We start from the raw sequence: 17,093 nt of genomic DNA on the forward strand, positions 1-17,093 counted from the left end.
TTAATTGGACACTTAGTTAACCCTATCTAACCTTAGATTAAGTCATACTTAGTACTCACAATAATCAAAGATTAAAAATTGAATTACATCTCATCAAAACAAGTAAGGCACCTGTTTTGAAAACTTAGACTGGGATGAGATGTTAGGTTCAAAAATTTAGTTAAACCTAAACTTAATCCAATCCCAATTTTACCTAATCAAGTTAAAACCCAAATAATTAATATTACTTAATTAAACTCGAAATTAAATTTAACCCAAATTAAGACACAAAACTTGACTCAACTCAAGTCATCTCACATTAAATCCATAGGTTTAACGTGATTGAAAATTTAGAATTGGGTGAGATGACAAAAATCTAACTTCACAACCTTTAAAACCTCTGGAAGTCTACTTCGAAGAACCTATTTGGTCGACCCAAAACTAAGTCTATTTCTAACTCAAAATAACTAAAAGTCAACTTAAACAATTAAAAATTCAACAACGTCTATTGATTACTTACACGTGGTTAACTCGTGTAGGGCCCGAGTCAATGGATGTTGGACAGCGGGTGTTCCAGACACATGACTGGAGACCGCCAAAAATTCACTGACTTCAAGTTTAAAACCTTAGGGTCAGTTGCCTTTGGAAACAATGGCAAACTTAAGGTAATTGGGTCAGGTAACATTGAACTGACTTCTAATTTTATTATTCGCAATGTTTTGTTGGTTGAAAATTTTAGTTTTAATTTATTAAGTATTAGTCAATTATGTGATAATGGTTTTAGTATAAATTTTTCTTCTAATGCATGTTTAATTCAAAACATAGAAGATCCTTCAATAACACTTAAGGGCATTAGGAAGGAAAATATTTACACAATTAACCTACCTACCTACTCAGCCAAGTGTCTTTTGACACAACAAGAAGAAACATGGCTATGGCACAGGAGACTGTGCCATGCCCATTTAAGGCTAATTAAGAAAATTAAAAATAAAGACTTAGTCAGAGGTTTACCTAAAATCAAAAACTTAGACAAGAAAATCTGTAACGCATGTCAACAAGGTAAACAAACTAGGTCATCACACCACTTGACTAATCAAACCCGAACCTTAACCATACTTGAACTATTACACCTAGATCTATTTGACTCACATGGAACTAAATCCCTAAATGGAAGTAACTATTGCCTAGTAATCGTTGATGATTTATCAAGGTATACTTGGGTAAAGTTCTTAAGGACAAAAGACCAAACCTTTGAGTCATTTAGCAATTTCTGTAAATTAATTGAAAATGAAAAAGGGGTCAAAGTCAAACGAATCCGAAGTGACCATGGTGGTGAATTCGAGAACCTCCTAGGACCCCCCAACAAAATGGTATAGTCGAAAGGAAAAATAGGACACTTCAAGAAGCCGCACGAACCATGTTAAACGAATACGACCTACCAAAACACTTTTGGGCAGAAGCGATTAACACCGCCTGTTATGTCCAAAATAGGATTCTAATCAACAAACACTTAGTAAAAACCCCCTACGAAATCTTTTACAATAAAAAACCTACCCTAGGGTATTTAAGAGTTTTTGGATGTAAGGTACATATACTAAACACAAAAGAAAAGTTAGACATTTAAAAACTTTGTTTTGAGACACATGCTTGACCTATTTAATCTATCTATTTTTTTGATATGTGTCAAAAAGGGGGAGATAGGGGTTAAAAGTTAAAAGTTAAAAAAAAAAATTTTAAATGTAAAATTTACTTAAGTGTATTAAGGAGGAGTATGTCTTTAATTAAGGGGGAGTTTCACCTCACCTTAGTAAAAGGGATACTTTACTTAATCAAATAAGTATGTCTTTAATTAAGGGGGAGTTTCACCTCACCTTAGTCAAAGAGTACTTAAATTAACACTTAAGAAGTTTACTGCTTCATTAATTAAGGGGGAGTTTCACCTCACCTTAAGTAATGCATCTATTTACTCTATTTACTTAATTTTTACTTAACTTTAAACAGTTTTTGTCACACATCAAAAAGGGGGAGATTGTTGGTGCAGGTTGCACCAGAATCGAACCCAAGGTGTTAACCAATATTTTAATGGTGACAAATCTGGTTAAAGTTAAGGTTCATCCTGTTTTGACGAATCTACCTTGAGTACACAGATTTAGATCTGACACTAGGCAGGAAGTCCAGGTGGGTCTCTCTAGACCTGACACTTGGCAGGAAGACCAGATGGGTCAGCTGGACCTGACATCTGGCAAATGGACTTGGCAGGTCTGTCTAGACCTGACGTCAAGTCAAGGAAGTCCTGGTGGATCAACACATCAAACCGGTCTGTCTAGACCTGAGGGTTGATACATGGTAAGCAAGGTAAGTTTTAGAGGAGAGAGGTCCTACTTGGACAAGTGAGGACGCGTTTTCTCGAAAGTCGTCAATCCAACCAAGGAACCGTCCCGGAGTCCTAGGTTGAGATTGGACAGCAGTATAGCTGTCAATTAATAACTATTATTTTGTTCTAACCTCTGTCTTGCAGGATATTTTTTTGGTATTGGAACTAATGTGGTTTTGCAGGGTCAGAAAGTTAACCCGAATCCGCGAAGTTAAATCTTTCCACGGTTCCAAAGCAAAAAAAAAAAAAAAAATCAAAAAGTCAACAAAAACGGCTATGGGATCTGATCAAAACAAAAAAAAAAATAAAAAAAAAAGGAGAAAATGATCTGCAGACCACGTCATGGCTCAGAGGAAGAAGTGGAGGAAGAATCGGCTAAAAAATTGGATCCAGAACGCCAGCATACTTCTATTTAAAGACTGCTCGAGTACCCTATTCAACAGTATCCGAATTTTCACAAGTGGCTGAACCTTTGAACACCGACTCTCTGCGCGCATAGCTTCTACACCTACGCCGACGATCCCAAATTCTTCATCTACTACGGCGTTGGTAAAGTTTTAATTGCTGCATTCATTACATTAATTGCTATAGGAGGACGGTTGGCTTGTAACCGCTCCTTCTAAATCTTTTTGTAATATCGTTCGAAGTGTTTTGCCCATCGATACGGTTCTCTAACCGTGGGGCCTTGGAGTAGGAGTCTGGAAGGGCTCCGAACCAAGTAAAATCGACCAGTGTCTCCTTTCTATTTTCTGTTTATTTTCTTTTCTATTTTCCGCTGCAATTTTATTTACGACTCTGTTTAAAAATAAGAAAAACGGTTTTACGCTATTCACCCCCCCTCTAGCGTTCTCGATCCTTCACTTTGGAACCAGGAACTTGAGGATAGTCCTCAAACAAGAACGCAAACTGTACGTCCTAGAGCAGTCCATTCCTGAACCACCCGCCCCTACGACCACTCGTGCTGACAAGGATGCTTATAAGAAGCATCAAGATGACGCACTAGATGTGTCATGCCTTATGCTTGCCACTATGAACTCTGAGTTTCAGAAGCAACATGAGAACATGGATGCCTATGGTATGGTTGAGCATCTCAAGCAACTATATCAAGGTCAGGCAAGGCACGAGAGATTCGAAGTGTCGAAGGCCTTGTTTCAATGCAAGATGCAAGAAGGAACTCCCATAGGTACCCATGTACTCAAGATGATTGGGTATGTTGAGAACCTAGAGAGATTGGGATTTCCATTGGGCCAAGAGCTGGCCACTGACCTTGTTCTGCAGTCACTGCCAGAAGGCTACAGTCAATTTGTCATGAACTACAACATGAATGAAATTGACAAGCCTTTACCTGAGATGTTGAGCATGTTGAGAACTGCTGAACTCAACCTTAAGAAGGCAAAGCCTAGTACCATTTTGATGGTGAACAAAGGCAAAGGCAAAGGCAAGCAGAAGCCTAAAGGGAAGGGTAAGACCCAAGCCAAAGGCAAAGGTAAGGCAAATGCATTGAAACCCAAAGGTGGAGTGCCTAAGGAAGGAACCTGCTTCCATTGTGGTGAGACCGGACATTGGAAGAGGAACTGCAAGCTATACCTGGAAGAGGTGAAAAGGAAGAGAAGTGAGACTTCTGCCTCAGGTATATATGTTATAGAAGTCAATTTATCTATTTCGTCTTCTTGGGTATTAGATACCGGATGTGCTTCTCACATTTGTACTAATGTGCAGGGCCTTCAAAAGACTAGATCATTGACGAAGGGCGAAGTGGACCTACGAGTAGGCAATGGAGCAAGAGTTGCCGCCATCGCTGTAGGGACATATACCTTATCTTTGCCCACTGGGCTTATCCTTGAACTAGAAGATTGTTGTTATGTGCCTGCTTTAACTAAGAACATTATCTCTGTTTCTTGTTTGGACAAGAAAGGTTTTACTTTTGTAATAAAGGACAAATGTTGTTCTGTTTACTTAAATGATATGTTCTATTGTAGTGCACATCTTGTGAATGGACTTTATCTTCTAGATCTTGAAACCCCAGTCTATAACATAAATACCAAACGGTTCAAATCTAATGATCTGAACCAAACATATCTCTGGCATTGTCGCTTGGGTCACATAAATGAGAGTCGCATATCCCAACTCCATAAGGATGGACTTTTGGACTCATTTGATTTTGAATCATATGAGGTATGCGAATCTTGTCTGCTGGGCAAGATGACCAAGACTCCTTTTAGTGGACAAAGCGAAAGAGCTACTGATTTATTAGGACTCATACATACTGATGTATGTGGGCCTTTCAGTATAGCAGCTAGAGGAGGCTATCAGTACTTCATTACTTTTACTGATGATTTCAGTAGATATGGATATGTGTATCTTATGAGACACAAATCTGAATCCTTTGAAAAGTTCAAAGAATTCAAGAATGAAGTACAAAACCAACTTGGTAAGAGTATTAAGATGCTTCGATCAGATCGAGGTGGGGAATACCTTAGCCAAGAGTTTCGTGACTATCTAGTTGAGTTTGGGATTAGATCTCAACTCACTCCACCAGGAACACCACAGTGGAATGGTGTATCTGAAAGGAGAAATCGTACACTATTAGATATGGTACGATCCATGATGAGTCACACAGATCTTCCTCCTTCCTTTTGGGGATACGCTTTAGAGACGGCTGCTTTCACACTTAACCGCGTCCCATCTAAGGCAGTCATAAAGACACCATATGCGATATGGACTGGGAAGAGTCCCAAGATGTCTTTTATGAAGATTTGGGGTTGTGAGGCTTACGTTCGACGTCAAGTCTCAGAGAAACTAGGACCCAAATCAGATAAGTGCTATTTTGTAGGATATCCCAAGGAAACAAAGGGATATTACTTTTATAATCCCACACTAGGCAAAGTGTTTGTTGCTAGAGATGACATTTTTCTAGAAAGAGAATTTATTTCTAGAAAAACTAGTGGGAGTCAAATTGATCTTGAAGAAGTTCAAGATTCATAATCATGGTAAGCTGCAATAGCAAGCATGATCCGAATGGACTTAAGCATCGCAACTGGTGAAAAGGTTTCATCATAGTCAATACCATGAATTTGCTTGAATCCTTTTGCTACCAATCTCCCTTTATAGGTATGCATATGTCCATCCATGTCAGTCTTTCTCTTAAAGACCCACTTACACCCAATGGGTTTGATCCCCTCAGGTGGATTAACCAAAGTCCATACTTGGTTAGTGTACATGGATTCCATTTCGGATCTCATGGCCTCTAGCCATTTCTCAGAATCTGGGCTCATTACAGCCTCTTGATAGGATGTGGGCTCATTGTGATCAACAATCACAACATCGTCGTTGTCACACAAGAGAAATGAATATCTCTCAGGTTGACGACGTATCCTATCAGATCTGCGTAGAGCATGGTCTACTCGAACAGGTTGTTGCTCTACAACTCCTTGTGGTGCAACAATATCCTCAACACCTTGAGGTTCCTGTTCGGTGTCCATCAAGGCCTCAGTGCTAACTTGTGTATCTTGAACTTCTTCAAGATCAATTTTACTCCCACTAGTTTTTCTAGAAATAAATTCTCTTTCTAGAAAAATGTCATCTCTAGCAACAAACACTTTGCCTTGTGTGGGATTATAAAAGTAATATCCCTTTGTTTCCTTGGGATATCCTACAAAATAACACTTATCTGATTTGGGTCCTAGTTTCTCTGAGACTTGACGTCGAACGTAAGCCTCACAACCCCAAATCTTCATAAAGGACATCTTGGGATTCTTCCCAGTCCATATCGCATATGGTGTCTTTATGACTGCCTTAGATGGGACGCGGTTAAGTGTGAAAGCAGCCGTCTCTAAAGCGTATCCCCAGAAAGAAGTAGGAAGATCTGTGTGACTCATCATGGATCGTACCATATCTAATAGTGTACGATTTCTCCTTTCGGATACACCATTCCACTGTGGTGTTCCTGGTGGAGTGAGTTGAGATCTAATCCCAAACTCAACTAAATAGTCACGAAACTCTTGGCTAAGGTATTCCCCACCTCGATCTGATCGAAGCATCTTAATACTCTTACCAAGTTGGTTTTGTACTTCATTCTTGAATTCTTTGAATTTTTCAAAGGATTCAGATTTGTGTCTCATAAGATACACATATCCATATCTACTGAAATCATCAGTAAAAGTAATGAAGTACTGATAGCCTCCTCTAGCTGCTACACTGAAAGGCCCACATACATCAGTATGTATGAGTCCTAATAAATCAGTAGCTCTTTCACCTTGTCCACTAAAAGGAGTCTTGGTCATCTTGCCCAGCAGACAAGATTCGCATACCTCATATGATTCAAAATCAAATGAGTCCAAAAGTCCATCCTTATGGAGTTGGGATATGCGACTCTCATTTATGTGACCCAAGCGACAATGCCAGAGATATGTTTGGTTCAGATCATTAGATTTGAACCGTTTGGTATTTATGTTATAGACTGGGGTTTCAAGATCTAGAAGATAAAGTCCATTCACAAGATGTGCACTACAATAGAACATATCATTTAAGTAAACAGAACAACATTTGTCCTTTATTACAAAAGTAAAACCTTTCTTGTCCAAACAAGAAACAGAGATAATGTTCTTAGTTAAAGCAGGCACATAACAACAATCTTCTAGTTCAAGGATAAGCCCAGTGGGCAAAGATAAGGTATATGTCCCTACAGCGATGGCGGCAACTCTTGCTCCATTGCCTACTCGTAGGTCCACTTCGCCCTTCGTCAATGATCTAGTCTTTTGAAGGCCCTGCACATTAGTACAAATGTGAGAAGCACATCCGGTATCTAATACCCAAGAAGACGAAATAGATAAATTGACTTCTATAACATATATACCTGAGGCAGAAGTCTCACTTCTCTTCCTTTTCACCTCTTCCAGGTATAGCTTGCAGTTCCTCTTCCAATGTCCGGTCTCACCACAATGGAAGCAGGTTCCTTCCTTAGGCACTCCACCTTTGGGTTTCAATGCATTTGCCTTACCTTTGCCTTTGGCTTGGGTCTTACCCTTCCCTTTAGGCTTCTGCTTGCCTTTGCCTTTGCCTTTGTTCACCATCAAAATGGTACTAGGCTTTGCCTTCTTAAGGTTGAGTTCAGCAGTTCTCAACATGCTCAACATCTCAGGTAAAGGCTTGTCAATTTCATTCATGTTGTAGTTCATGACAAATTGACTGTAGCCTTCTGGCAGTGACTGCAGAACAAGGTCAGTGGCCAGCTCTTGGCCCAATGGAAATCTCAATCTCTCTAGGTTCTCAACGTACCCAATCATCTTGAGTACATGGGTACCTACGGGAGTTCCTTCTTGCATCTTGCATTGAAACAAGGCCTTCGACACTTCGAATCTCTCGTGCCTTGCCTGACCTTGATATAGTTGCTTGAGATGCTCAACCATACCATAGGCATCCATGTTCTCATGTTGCTTCTGAAGCTCAGAGTTCATAGTGGCAAGCATAAGGCATGACACATCTAGTGCGTCATCTTGATGCTTCTTATAAGCATCCTTGTCAGCACGAGTGGCCGTAGGGGCGGGTGGTTCAGGAATGGACTGCTCTAGGACGTACAGTTTGCGTTCTTGCTTGAGGACTATCCTCAAGTTCCTGTACCAGTCCAGGAAGTTAGCTCCATTGAGCTTGTCCTTATCAAGGACAGATCGCAGAGAGAGAGAATTTGTCGTGTTTGATGACATGGTGATCTACAATATAGAAAATGCAGAAATGTATCATATTTCAATCATTTAATTAGGCCTTTAACTAAATGATTCTCCCACTGGTCACAAAGTGGGACAAGATCCATATTATACCGCATCTTGAGTTAGCTTTGGCTAATCGCCCAAGACTCGTATAAGTTAGGTAGGTACATTGTACCAATTACATCTAATGTAACTCTTGTATAATTATATGAACAACAAAATTTGTTCATTATGCCCATCGCATGAGATATCCTTCTAAATTACCACTCATCTTGAGTTAGCTTTGGCTAATCGCCCAAGATTCGTATAATGTAGGTAGATGTCTCGTATGAGCTATGCCTCTAAGTTCATCAATCTAATTGAGAGAGCTTAGTTAAGTCAAACCCAAAGTTTAATAGTCGGACATCACAATTGTCCTGTCGCACTTTACCGAGGTAAATCGAGTCACTTTGCTTTGGCAAACGCGCTACGATTGAACAAGGTAATTGTAAGTATTAAACTTTGGTAGGCATATGATAAGTGACCTAATTTTGTGACAACTAACTACGCATGCATCACATACAAACATCACATACATCACATATATGCATAAAGTAAACGTGACATGGTTATGACCCTTTCTACGATCTTCTCAAGCCAATGAGAAGAGCGAATGGTCAACCTAGGGATTAGCATCTTCTCCAAGTGCTTCCTTGGTCGTCATGTGTTGTTGGCCTCCATCCTTTGCACCGTCCTCCAGTAGTGTAGAATTATTCTTCATTGTACATTACAATTGAGAGAAACCTCAAGTTACATTTGAGGGTAATCTAATTTTACAACCAGAATAATGAAGGTGAAAGGCACGACACGCAGGCCGTATTATGAATTACAACAAACACACACACATCCAATCACATTGGGTTAGGGGCCATAACCATGCACCATGTCATATAACATTCAAAACATTAATGACTAAAAAAAATTTTTATTATGTTCCTAAGCATGATATGAGCTGCAACGCTACGGCGGTCCCGCTAGCCGATTAGCGGGCGGGGTCAAGGGGCAGCGCCCCTTGTGGGGGTGTGGGGGCAGCGCCCCCGAAGCAAAATTATTTTGCAGACTCATTGAATGAGTCGCTGCCCAATCTGTTCATCATTATGAACCCAAGACCACCCGGTCGGCTAGGTCCGCTCGGCACCATCCGATCGGTACAGTCCGATCGGCTCGATCCGCTCGGCATCACTCGCTCGTTCAGCCCACTCAGAGAAAAATCCCTCTCGGCTCAGATCGCTCAGGAAAAATCCCTCTCGGCTCAGACCGTTCGGCAGACTGGACAAAATATCTGCTCGGCTAAGTCCACTCGGACGTCTATCTGCTCGGCATATTCCAACCGTGCCAGTCTGCACCTTCCGCTCGGCATCAGCCATGCCGATCGGGAGGGAAGTGCCTATCGGCACTGGACAGGCATCCGGTCGGCTGAGCTCAGGGGTCCGATCAGCACATGTAGATCATCTCATGAACAACACGCAGATCATAATAAACACGTTCTAACTTATATCGTATAGAACTAAAAACGAGTATGCTTTCACAAGTGGCTCTGATACCACTGTAGGGATCTATATGCGCCAAAAATAATTTTAGCCGCATAAACGCAGCGGAAAAAGGATCCCTCCAGAAGATCCATGCGAAAAACCATACTCGTTTTATTACTTCTATCTACTAGAATCGAGATTACCTTCGATGCGAGCCCTTCGCAATCCCGACAGCAACTCTTGCCTTCAAAGGTTGGCGGATCTCAGCGCGATCAGTGTGTTCGCGCCTCCACGGTATCCACACGAACACCGAGATGGAGAGGAACCAAATTGTGGTGCTAGCCACAAAATAGGTTCGGCCAAGGAGGTAGAAGAGAAGAGGAAGAAGATCACGAAAATCATCCAAAGAGTGAAAGAAAAGCCTCTCATCCCTTTTATATATCACCATGGAATATCAAGGGTTTTGGCTTTTGGTATTCCATGGAATTAATACCTCTATTAATCCCATATTAAGTGATCATGCAACCCTCTCTTGATGAATTCGAATTGGCTTGTGTGACTTGAGTCCAACTCGAGTCTCACTCAATCCGAGTTGACTTGAGTCCAACTCGAGTCTTATTCAATCCAAATTGACTTAACCTGATATAATGCTAACAATTGGAGATTTCTTTCAGAATATCCAGGTTTCTATCATAACACGTGGATATGAGCAGTGGCAAAATGCGGAGGCCAATATCTTCATAACAAGAGGACTGGTAGGAAGGCTCTCCAATACCCCAAACGTGGGTTCGCACATGAAGTACAACGAGTTGTAGACTTTTTAACAAGCCATGGAGTGCATGCCCTACTCAGGAGAAGCTACTCAACCACTTCCTTGCAAGGGCTGAATTGGACCATCAGATCAACACAAATAGTCATTCCTTTGCAACCATCGAAAGTTAATAGTAGAACACTGATGAATGGAAGTATCTCCATGAATTTCCAAAATTATACAACTATATTGGCATCCAGACCATCATGTTATAGCTCAAGTGATGCGGAAATCGAATTTGATGAGGAAGACACTAGAATTCACACTCTTGCGGTATTCGCAATGGAATATCTTGAAGGAGATGAATGCTTGGAAGCCGCATACCTAGAAGCTGCACCATACATATTGGTACCCAAATGCTCCCCAACTGCCATAATTCCTGAACGAAAAACTCCTGGTGCTACAGGACATGATTTAGCAGTGGATAGGGACTACACAATTGCACCAAGGGGGCGGAGCATACTATCGACAGGAATTTGCATTGAAATGCAGCATGGCTCATATGGACGCATTGTAACTAGATCAAGCGTGGCGTGGAAGCTTGGCATTGACGTCGGCGCTTGGCGTCATGGATTCTGACTACCGGGGTGAAATTAAAATACTGGTATTCAATCATTCTGACGCTGCGGTTTTCATAAAGAAAGGAGAATGTATTGCTCAGATCATATTTGAGCAAATTCTTATGCCAGATATATATGTAGTTCCCCAGTTATCAGAAATGGAACGAGGTACAAAGGGTTTTGGCTCAACATCCACACCTACCTCATCAGAGCCACCGACCATTTTCAACAAATTACTACCAAAGTAAGTATCTTGAGTTCCCAGAGTTACCAACAGTGACACGACCTGAGTTTGTCACCTTGAAGGATCTTTATGAAGAACACCCAAAAGGAAAACACGTAGTCTCAGTCCTCACCCAAGAGGAAGAATCTAAATCCACTCAGATAGTCCTTTAAGGGAACCATGCAGGAGCTACAAGCCTAGGGGCCACTGTACTCTCGTCCATGGACTCCTTTGATATACAACCTGAGTCGGAGGACGATTTTCTGAATTATATCTAGTATATGGCATTTATCTCAACCACTTTTCCTTTAGAGGATCCTTCAGACGACTCACAACTAGTATGGGATACCTACTCGGACAAGGATGATTCAGATCCCTTCGCAGAAGGTACAAAGGAAGATGATGGGGTTCCCCAAAAACTTACCCTTGTTTCAAATTCCCAAGCATCAACCAAGAAAATATGGATGCACTGGGAGAACCCAATGGCAAGTTTGATTATTACGTATGCTATACAACCCCAGAGCAACCTTCTTGATACTAGAACTATATCCCCACAAACCCTTCCTAGGATGATGATAATGATGAGTCTTTGACTCTTATGGAAGATGGTGGGAAGCTTGCTCAGATCGATCAATCCCAGACAAACCAAACTCAAAGGATTGCTGAACAGACTGAGCAATCCCAGACTGGTCTGACTCAAACTCAATTACTGGCAACTGACATGGAATATCCCAGCCTGAGAAAGCTTATGGAAGAAGACCAACCAGCTGAGCAACAACAAATTTACTCCACTAGCACGGTCATCTCTCCATATAGACCACCGGAGGACACGGCTATGGGACCACCTGGATACTCGCCTGCTAGAACGGACCCAGGCCCATCAAGACCTCAACACATTTATGAGCAAAAGCCTACAAGGGCAAGGTTTAGGGGTGACATCAACAATGAAATGTGGACTCTCCCGTCAGCCAACAACAAGGAGGAGCCATGTTTGTTATACCGAAACAGCTCGGATTATTTGATGACGCATTCTCTCGGTGGGAATCCATAACCAAAAACCACGTAGCAAGCCAAGCGTTTACTGATCCAAAAGACAAAATAGAATATATGGAAAATCTGCTTGGAGAAATTGAAAAGATCACTTGGGTTCAATGGCGAATGAGCTACCCAAACGAATATGAAGCCTTAATCAACACCACCGACAGAAGAGAAGGAATGCAAATCGTTTTATCACAAATGCGGCGGGTATTCTCTTCGGAAGATCCAGCCCAAGGATCAACTGCTATTCAGGATATTGCATACAGAGACTTGGAAAAGCTCTCATGTGACAACGTGAAAAATATCATCCAGTATATGAATGATTACATGAGACTTGCAGCAAAGTCAGGCAGACTCTATGCGGGACCTGAGCTATCAGAGAAATTCTGATTTAAAATGTCCGGCGATCTTGGACACAGAATCAAGAAGGCCTTCGATGAAAAATATGCTAGTCTCACCGTTGGTGTTTTTCCAAGGATTTTATTTGCCTACAAGTTTTTAGAACAGGAGTGCAAGGATGCAACGTTCAAAAGGGCACTCAAAAATCTAACTTTCTGCAGCCAGATACCCATTCCTGGCTATTATAAGGACCAAAGGCCAATGAAGTATGGGATTAGGCAATCAAGGACTTTCAAGGGAAAGCCACACGAATCCCATGCTAGAATCGAGAAGAGGAAGCAATTAATTAGAAGTAAAAGATGCAAGTGCTATCTTTGCGGGAAGAGGGTCATTTTGCTCGAGAATGCCCAAGTGAGCGTTGCAATTTAAAGCGGGTCGCCATCTTCGAACAACTTGACCTCCTTGAAGACTGTGACATACTTTCTGTTCAAGAGGGGAAGCATAAAGTGATGCAATATTTAGTATTTCAGAAGGAGAAGAAGACACTGAGGATCTACAAAGGTCTATTCAAACTCTCCATTTTTCCACTAACTCTGTGTTTATGTTGGGTCAGATCGATGGAGGATACCATCCTCAGGTGAAGGGCTCTGATAAGTAGCTAAATTGCCAACATAATTGGTACCATAATGAGCTAATTTCCCCTCCGCAACCTGCCAGTTGCACATGCTGCAAAAGGGCAACTTTACAAAGGGCACGGATCCATTGCCCCAACTGCTTAATTACGACATGCAATCTTTGCGGACCCTACTATTTTAATAAGCAAGTTCCCTCAACACCGGTTCAGTTCTTCCCAAAGAAGTTAATCCTGGAGCAGCAATATTATATTTCCTGGTGTGAAGGCAAAATTGAGAGACTCCAAAAGGAAGTCACATACTTCAAGTCGTAATATGAAAAACTCCTATTGGAAAAGGAGCTGGAAGAAAATTTGCATCTATTAGATAAAGGCAAAGAAATTGATGAGGCAACAAACATGCTGATGGAAAAAACCATATGCAGGATAGCGGCTAATGAGGTAAAGGGTCCTCGACTTTTGAAAAACATGCTTTATAATCTCACTGTGGAAATAGAAATACCCGGTATTCAAAGATTTCCTCTCAAAGTTATCCTAGACACAGGAGCGACAACCTGCTGTGTCAACCAGAGGTCAGTACCAAAAGAAGCGCTTGAAAAAAAATACTTTCATAGTAAATTTTAGTGGGATTAATTCACAGCAGTCAGCTGACATGAAGATGAAGCAGGGCAAGATGTGTATTGGGGAAAACATTTTCAGGATACCCTATACATACAGCTTCCTGATGGTCCTTGGCGACAACATCCAAATGATTATTGGATGTAATTTTATCCGCGCCATGCATGGAGGACTCCGGATTGAAGACAACGTGGTAACTTTTATAGGAATCTCACTACAATTAATACTCTGTCTTCTGTTACTACTGCAGCCATTGAGGAACTCGATCTGAATGAGAAGTACATTCAGATAAAAGAGATGGTCAATTACTCAGCCGGAAAGTCACCTCTGAAGTTCCAAGAGCAATTTGGCCCATTATTGAAGGAACTGCGTGATCAAGGGTATATTGGTGAAGATCCGCTAAAGCACTGGGCAAAGAACCAAGTTGTCTGTCAACTGGACATCAAGAATCCGGATTTCATCATAGAAGATAGCCCACTGAAGCATGTTACACCTCAGCTGGAAGAAACTTTCAGAAAACATGTTAAAGCACTGCTAGAACTAAAGGTAATCAGACCCTCCACTAGCCGTCATAGAACTACTGCTATGATTGTTAACTCAGGTACTACAATTGACCCATTAACTGGACGAGAAGTCAAAGGAAAGGAACGGATGGTGTTTAATTACAAAAGGCTCAATGATAATACCCATAAAGATCAATACAGTTTACCCGACATAAACACCATAATTAAACGGGTTAGTAACAGTACTATTTATTCAAAATTTGATCTGAAAAGTGGTTTCCATCAGGCTGCCATGCACCCAGAGTCAATTGAATGGACTGCATTTTGGGTCCCGGACGGTCTTTATGAATGGCTAGTCATGCCATTTGGCTTAAAGAATGCTCCCTCAGTATTCCAGAGGAAAATGGATGCATGCTTTAAAGGTACTGAAAGTTTTATTGCAGTATATATAGATGACATCCTTGTATTCTCTAAAAGTGAACAGGAGCATATGGAGCATCTGCAAGAAATGATAAGGATATGCAAGAAAAATGGGCTTATTCTTAGCCCAACAAAAATGAAAATTGGGTCTCCAACTATTGATTTTCTCGGGGCCACAATTGGAAATAAAAAGATAAAACTGCAACCACATGTTATTAAGAAGATAGCGGACTTTCAAGAAGAAGAGCTATCCACAACTAAGGGACTCAGATCATGGCTGGGCCTCTTGAATTATGCAAGGAGCTATATCCCGAATCTGGGAAAAACCTTGGGCCCCTTATACTCAAAGACAAGCCCAGTAGGAGAAAAGAGGATGAATAAACAAGACTGGGAATTGATCAAAAAGGTCAAAACAATGATACAGCAGTTGTCGGACCTTGATATTCCTCCAGAAAATTGCTATGTCATCTTAGAAACAGATGGGTCCATGGAAGGATGGGGTGGTATTTGCAAATGGAAAGCCCAGAAGTACGACCCAAAATCTGAAGAAAGAATCTGCGCATATGCTAGTGGACAATTTAACCCTATTAAGTCCACAATTGACGCAGAGATATTTGCAGTGATGAACAGTCTGAACAGCTTTAAGATTTATTATCTAGACAAGCCAGAGTTGATGATTAGAACAGACTGTCAGGCCATCATCAGCTTTTTCAATAAAACTGCTCAGAATAAACCTTCTCGAGTCCGATGGATAAATTTCACGGATTTCATCACTGGACTGGGAATTCCAGTACAATTCGTTCATATTGAAGGGAAGGATAATATTTTAGCTGACGCTTTATCTAGACTTGTTTGTTCATTAGTGCAGGAATCATGGAACCCGGAGAACCAAGTCATGGAAGCTGTGGAGCAAGCAGTACAACAAACCAGGGAGAGGCCCAACCCTCAAGCGACTATCTGGTTGGCAGGCCTTTTGAACTCCTTAGTGAATACGAAGAGTTGGCCCAAGAATCCAGCGGAAGGACTATTCTGCACCTTGAAGACCACAACATCAGAAAAAGAATGACCCAAATTGAAGCAGAAGCAGTTGGATAAGTCTTCAATAGCATCAGAGAACTGGAACAAATCTGCCAGCTCAAGGAGTATGACTTTCGACATCACGCCCACCGAGAAGGAACAAAGAAGGACAATTATTGGAGACAACATCTTCCAGTTGTCATCAACGCAAGAAAAGAACTCTGGAACGCACTTCTCCACTACCAGTGCGTAATAAAAGAGATTCTGGAACATCCACCATAGTACAATAATGGAGCAATGGTGGGCCCTGAAATCCCGCAAAATCCAATGCTTTACCTTTACTTTAATAACAGACTGAGCCCCGGGGAGCCGTGTTTAAGTGTGCCTAGTTACTTTATGACTAAGCCTAGTGGATTGAGAAAGATACGATAAGGATGCGATGGGGCTACCACTTGTACCCAGTCCTTACTATCTTCACTCTATATAAACCACTAAGGTTTCTTCTTGCAAGGACAGAAGTTGCATTACAACAGAAGTCTTACTTGAAGAAGTCTAAGCTTGTAAAACTCTTGTAAGTTCCTAAGCTTTCTATTGTAATCTGAATACTTTCTAGTTCTGTTCTTATTTACATTAGAAGTTTAGAAGTGCGTTTCCGCAAACTTATGGTATCAGAGCGAAGTTTACATGGCTGAGTAGAACTATACTCAAGGTATTTTCGGGGAAAGGTTCTTTGGAAATAAATATCTGCTCTAACTATGGACTTATAACATTAAAGGACTTTTCTTTAAAACTCTGGGATAACGAATTACAACTGTTGATCAGTTATAGTGATTCCTAAAGAGGAAGGACAAGCGAATTGCAACTGTTGATCAGTTATAGCAAAATCCTTCACTAAAAACTGACTAGCTTAATTTCTGCTTAAATCTGAAGTTATCTTTATTGTAATAAGGCGACCGAGGAACGACGGGTGGACTGTAAAAGGACTGGTCCTAAACTTGGCAGCAAAGGCAAAGGTGCCACAAGTAAGACCAAGGGAACACCAGTATGAACAGGAAAACCCTTAGAACCCTGTAAGCTGTAAGCAATAAAGAATAAGGAAGGAGGAAAGCAGAAAGGAGGCTATAAATGTCTTGATGTCTAGACACTGGGAAGAAAAGATTCATGAGTGCCGCAAGTAAGACCAAGGGAACACCAGTATGAACAGGAAAACCCTTAGAACCCTCTAAGCTGTAAGCAATAACGAATAAAGGAAAGAGGAAAACAGAAAGGAGGCTATAAATGTCTTGATGTCTAGACACTGGGAAGAAAAGATTCATGAGTGGTATACCAAATCCAAAACCTTGAACCTAGAATACCTTGATCTC

The 17,093-nt window shown here is 41.1% G+C and overlaps 1 pseudogene; it reads left to right on the top strand.

Moving 5' to 3' along the window:
* Positions 1–11,444: 11,444 nt before the first annotated feature.
* LOC141839678 (uncharacterized) lies at positions 11,445–12,969 on the top strand (annotated as a pseudogene).
* Positions 12,970–17,093: the final 4,124 nt, after the last annotated feature.

The sequence above is a fragment of the Curcuma longa genome, chromosome 11 (genome assembly GCF_044706935.1).
Source record: "Curcuma longa cultivar G26 ecotype Majalengka, Jawa Barat chromosome 11, ITB_CL_G26_1.1, whole genome shotgun sequence".
Lineage (NCBI taxonomy): Eukaryota > Viridiplantae > Streptophyta > Magnoliopsida > Zingiberales > Zingiberaceae > Curcuma > Curcuma longa.